Source organism: Haliaeetus albicilla, chromosome 26 (assembly GCF_947461875.1).
Source record: "Haliaeetus albicilla chromosome 26, bHalAlb1.1, whole genome shotgun sequence".
NCBI lineage: Eukaryota > Metazoa > Chordata > Aves > Accipitriformes > Accipitridae > Haliaeetus > Haliaeetus albicilla.
In genome coordinates, this window is record NC_091508.1 from 22883469 (window position 1) to 22889437 (window position 5969).

A 5969-nucleotide genomic window follows, 5' to 3' on the forward strand; every position below is an offset into this window, starting at 1 on the left:
CAAAGCCTTACAAAGCTGAAGGGAAATTGTAGAGACAGTGGAGTATCCCTGTGGAAGTAGGAGCAATGGTCCCTGTCCTGCAACATATTTCACATGGAGCTTAACAGGGCCAAACTGGTGAACAGCTGTTATTCAAGTGTGACATTTTGTGTAAGACAAATGAGCTGGGAGGCAGCGTGAAGATGTGTTCTCCTGCCATTTCAGCATGGACAAAAAAAATTGATGCTGAGATAGTATCAGCATATGTGGGCTTTGATCACTGCTGATGTATTATTGCACTTGAGAAAGATTGTGCTATTTCACATGGTACGGAGATAGTAAACAAGCAATTCAATGGTTTAATAGAGTCTAAACTTCAAAAATGTTGACTCCAAAATAAAAAGGTACAGTAGCATGTATATAGTATATAGTTCAAATATCTATTTGAAATCTTAATTTGCAAAAATCTCCCATTAAGTTTCTATTTTGAGTGGTTTAATAACTTCCTATTAAAGAGCAATTTATTTTTTAATAACTTTCTATGAAGAATTGTATATAATCCACTAGTAATAAAGCGTTACCAGATAATGCCATAGACAGTAGTTGTAATCTTTCTCCCTTTCAAAAGTGTCTTTTGAATAAAGTTTTAAGTTGCAATAAAGAACTATAAAGCACTATGTTATAATCACAGTGAATTTTTTATGCATGTATGGAATTCTAATAAAGAATGCTACCATTGTACTAATTACATCCTGCTACTTGTGTGTGATCTCACTTGGAATCTAAACAGCATAAAGAACTCAAAAAACACTTGCTGTGTGGCTGGCAAACAAACAGGAGACAACACATAGGTAAGGAGCTGAGCCATAGGAACACCTTGAATCTGAAAAAATGTAATGTTCCATTGAGCCTGAAAAACCCCAAACTTTTAAAATGTGGCACTGAATAGAGCTCACTGTGAAACCCAGCACAAACTTTTTCTCCTATACAGACAATATTTTCCTTTCTTCTAATACTTCCATGGCCTAACTCTTTCTTCCCTGGATTCTGGTGAAACTTGAAATGGTTTTCAGTAAGTTTTGAGTCCTAGTTATTTGTGAATTCGGTTCAAGGCTACGGGAGAACTAACATTATTCAGACAATGAGAGAAAGCGCACACTAAGAAGAGGTTGGTTCTTAAAATAATTGCGTGTTCAGCACTTCAATGAAAACTGAGATTACAGCCACAAACCCCATCTCCAAACCTCCCCTCCTCTCTTGCCATTCTCAGCATCCTCAGAGCAGAACCATAAAAGAAACCCCCTATGGGAAAAAAATTGCCTGTGGCCTGACATGGTCTTTTTTCTGCTCTTTACTGAGCATCCATGCAGTGTGAGCTGGTTAGGCACAGAGGCACAAGACTTTCCTCTGGATCTAGTTACCCTCTGTACATCAGGGTTGCCACTGAATTTTTCAGTCTGTCCAGTCAGCTCAGTTATTAGTGTTTCATACTTCCGTTGCTATAGCAATGTTGTCTGTTATGATCAAAGTCTGTAGGATTTTTAATGTAATTGCCATCCAAAAGCTGAAAGAAATGTTATGGGAAGGATTAGTTGAGTTTCAGGGAACTGAATTAGAAACACAATTTTAATTGATATTCAGTAGTATTTTGGCACCCAGATCCTAGAAGCCCTCTGGAAATCCTAGACCAGGCCAGTGGGTGATCCACTATTTCAGCACTGTGCTCAGTAATTTTATCCTCAAACAATTTTAGTTAGGGACACTCCCAACATCTATCTCACAAATTACCTATGGAGTCACATCCCCTGCAGCACTGGTAGGATATTGTATCATGCATCTTTTTTAGCTTATGACTGGAAAAGATAAGATCAGAAAAGAATTTGGTGGTGAGGTAGGTGATGAAATTCTGCTGCTGTGTTTGAATACATCAGGCAAGAATTGTTTTGAGTCCTGAATATGTATTCAATTTCCACAGGCTTCTAGGTGACCATCTTTTGTGGAGGGAGTACAAGCATTGATATGCAGATAGAACACAGTAACTATCAATAATCCAATGACACCTGAAAAATCAGGAAATACATTATTCCAAAATAGTGAATGGACTAAGAGCCATTCATATCTTTAACATCAGATGACAGAGAATATGATGTTGCCTGTATTGTCTCAAGTTTTATTTGCGTGCATAGGTAAATACAACTTAAATGATCTCTTTAAAGATGCTTATCAGCCTCTGCTACTCTTTGCACTGAAGGCATGAAAACAGTTATTCAGCAGCAGGGAGAAGGGGGAAGGAGACCACTGCAGTTTTGACCTTTCTCCAGCTCCATGAATATGATCTGGAAAAGGGCATGTTTTTATTTAACCCACAGCACTGAGCATTGTCCCTTAGGTGTTCAGTGCAGATGTGAACACAAGCAGCTGCTTAGATTGATATGCAGAATAAATGAAGTTTAGCCACCACATATGATAAACTGTGGGAAAGGTAGCTAGATGTTGGGATGCTCTTCGCAGTAGTATGCTTTATGGAAATGAGGATACTGTGCGGTGATTCCCTATAAGGCCCAGCAGGTCAAAATGTGGGGAAGCAGGTAACAAGAGTAGGTCCTGGTCCTAATGAGACAGGCATAGCTTGCACAGCTAGCTCTATCTCTTGCTGAGGCACAAGTGGGTAGAAAATGGACATGCTAGGATCTGCCTGCTGGCTCCCAAGCTGGGAGAAAGGTAACCACAAAATACAGAAACAGAGAGTGGAAAAAATTATCCTGTACTTTTAATGCACCTACATCAAACACATTGGGGAAGCAAAGTTCCAACACCGGAAAACGGAGAGCACTATTTTCTGATCATCATTTTCTGATGGCTTGTCTGTTTGCAGCTGAGTCAGACCTGCCTGTTCACTCTTGCATGGAGAGCTACCTGCCAGAGGCCAGGAGGAACTGGCAGATTATCTTGACATCTTACACCGGGGCAGCCTGTTATCTGAACATGGACCAGGACTTTGCTTTGTGGAAAGGATCCTGCCTGGGGAAATCTTGCAGTGGGGCAGCACAGCTGGTATAACAGCTTCCCTCCCGTACTGCCCCCCCCCCCCCCCCTCCCCGCCAAGAGTGTGGATTCAGGTCTCATGTCTGAAATGTTCCTTTCTCGTCCCTTTTATGTTACCATGCATCTATATTTCTAAGCAGGGGCATTATCCCTTCTTCCGTTTTACCTTTCAATAAAGCAAACCAAACAAAGAGGTATCAAGCCCCTGAACATCAATGGGGAGAATACACGCATATTCTTGGGCTGTCCAAACTATAGACCTAACATCCTGAGATGCGGCAAACACAGCTTCCCTATTGTCCGGGCTACCCCAGCTGAGCTGAAAGGAATGGCCCAGGGGCGGGGGAGAGAAGGATCAGCTGTGGGCCTGATCCCAGCTGCATCCAACCAGCTTTGTTACAGGCAACAAAGAGCAGAAGAAAAGACTTTTGTCCTTTATTGCAAGAGCGACCAACCTCCGTCTCATTGGCAGGGGTGACGATTAACCGGAGAGGATTCATTTATTGTTTGGCACTCGAGATCTCCCAGCAGTAGTCCACTCCAGCGTGCTAAAATAATGGGCGGCGCCTTGTTTTTGTAAATGACTCAGTCTGGCTTTGTCTCTTTCTGTGCCAGACTGCACAGCCTGGAAGAGCTGGTTGGCAGTGGTGGAGAGATCTCACTGAGAGATGGCTATGGAAAAAAGATAGAGAAAATGTGTGAAAAAAATTGCCACGACAGGCTGAAGAGTGAAGCGAGGTCTCCTTCCAGTGAACCTGGAATAAGCAAACAGTGCCGGGTTGACAAGCGTTTCATGAGGGCTCCAGCACCCTATCTATAAAATCCCGTCTGGGAGGACAGGCAACATAGGCTACTTCTGATAGGACCTATAGCCTGGAGTGAGTTTTATGGAAGAACTCTTGACCCCTGCAAAAGGGCATAACATGAGAGCAAAAACAACACCACTGCAGCGGTCGGTGCACTTTCCTGTAAGAGCAAGAACTTCCCACCGGCTCAGCTGGGGAAGAATGAATCCCATTCAGGGACGGAGGCTCGTACCATGGAGGCCTGCCACCAGACACCCCTTCCTGATGCTAATCCTATTCTTCTGCTGCGGATCAAGTAATTTTTGTGTGAGTATTTTTCCTTGGCTAAAGAAAAAAGATATTTAACCACAACAAACCTGCTGCCAGCAAACGTCAATCTTAGCTTCTTGGGTCTGTATTATAAGCACCAGCTACCAATTTCTGACTGTCATTTACTTTTTACTGCAGAGGTACCTCACACATTGACACAGATCTCCTGGCAGTGCCGGCGCTTTGCCATCCTCCTGAAAGCAAGCATGTGCAGTCCTCCAAGACATGAAAGAAACTTAATTAGGTTTAGTGCTAGAAGGCACCGCCAGCAATGTTTTAAATATTCTCTTGCAACACTTACTCGGGACTGCAGGAAAATTCTCCTTGCAAAGAAATACTTTCAGTAGTTTGGAGAGAAGAGAAATACAGCCTTGTAAGATTTAAACCTTGCTTGGTTACCAGCCTGCCCCTACTCTGAACACTTAAAAAACCCTCCTCCACATTCAGGTAACTCAATCATCATTCTAACAGAGGCTGGAAAGGGACAGCATCTTCATTGCATCCTGTTAAACCAGTGAAGAAAGGCAAGAGAGCCACACATCCTTATTAAGCAAAGCTTTGAAATATGCCTTTTAAAATCTTCTCGCAACAATTCCAACAAACGAAATGTTTTATGCTTTTTTATTAATTTTTCTTAAATTAAATGGATGCTAGTAAACCCGTGGCCTGGACCTGACCTTCCATAGCAGTAGACAACAGCCCCAATTGTGGTTTATTGCCCTGATACCAACCCCTCGGCTACCACCACACACCAGTGAGTCTTCATGCTCAGCCTCAGACAACAACATAGGACCTGGCAATTTCCGAGGTGCTTGACCTTCACCAGCACAGCTCAGCAGCTTCCACCCACGGCTGTTCCGAGGGGAAGATGTTCCAGTGATGTGGGCTGGTGCTGCACAGGGGCAGGGAATCCAAGTGGCTCCAACTCATTGCAAGCTCCCCCAATGACCTGCATCTGATCAGACACACGTCTGATCATTATCAGTTTGATTGAACCACTGCTGAGAAATGCAATCACCATTGCTTATCCTTGAAAATATCATTGTTTGTTCCATGATCCATTTCCTCCACAATTCTGCTTTGATTTTTTTCATGAAAATTTTTCATTTTTCAATAGCTCTTTGATCCCTAACCTCCTACTTAGTACCTCATATTTTGAAAATACTATACTGAAGCAAAATTCATCATGAAAAAAAAACCACCCCAGCCCTGATACTAAAATAGAAAAAAGATACCCTGATGCTTCCACCACTCTTGCAGTGTTCAGTGATGCCAATAGCTCAGAAACAGCAGAGGGATGTGAATTAATTTTGCTAAACCAGAAAAGGGCAAAATTTATAAGACCTAATAATATAAACAATAATTTATCAGAAAAGACTGTCATCTCCAAATGGCTGTTATGACTTAAAGCACCCATTTTGCACATTGCAAGTACTAGGCGAGCCCACAGTCTGGACGCCACTATTGCCTGTCCTGCTGAAAAGATCTTGTTACTGCCACACACACTTTACTAAGGCTCTGGCTGTTTCTCCCTGTTTCTGTTAATGATCTAGAAATGATAAAGAGCAAGCTAGTTCCAGTCAGGTTACATTAAGTTGGGAGCACTGAAAACAATGGAGACACCAAAAAGAAGTTGGAGCCAAGGAGCTAGGAGTAGAACTTCTGGAAGTCTGTCCCTATAAAAGGGCTCCATTGTCTTTGTTGTCCTGGTGGGGGAACCATGGGAGCTCAGTCCAGCCTGACAGTAGAGGAATGACTTGAAACAGCACTGGCCAAAGAACAGTATAAAATAAGGACACAACAATCATGGCAGCAGAGCAAACAACATGA

The 5969-nt window shown here is 42.5% G+C and overlaps 1 long non-coding RNA gene across 1 annotated transcript; it reads right to left on the bottom strand.

Moving 5' to 3' along the window:
• Positions 1 to 1148: 1148 nt before the first annotated feature.
• Positions 1149 to 5225, bottom strand: LOC138682016 (uncharacterized). The gene is made up of 3 exons (XR_011322233.1): positions 4187 to 5225; positions 3480 to 3696; positions 1149 to 1543 (listed from the first exon to the last, which is right to left on the bottom strand). It is a non-coding gene; the product is annotated as an uncharacterized lncRNA (long non-coding RNA).
• Positions 5226 to 5969: the final 744 nt, after the last annotated feature.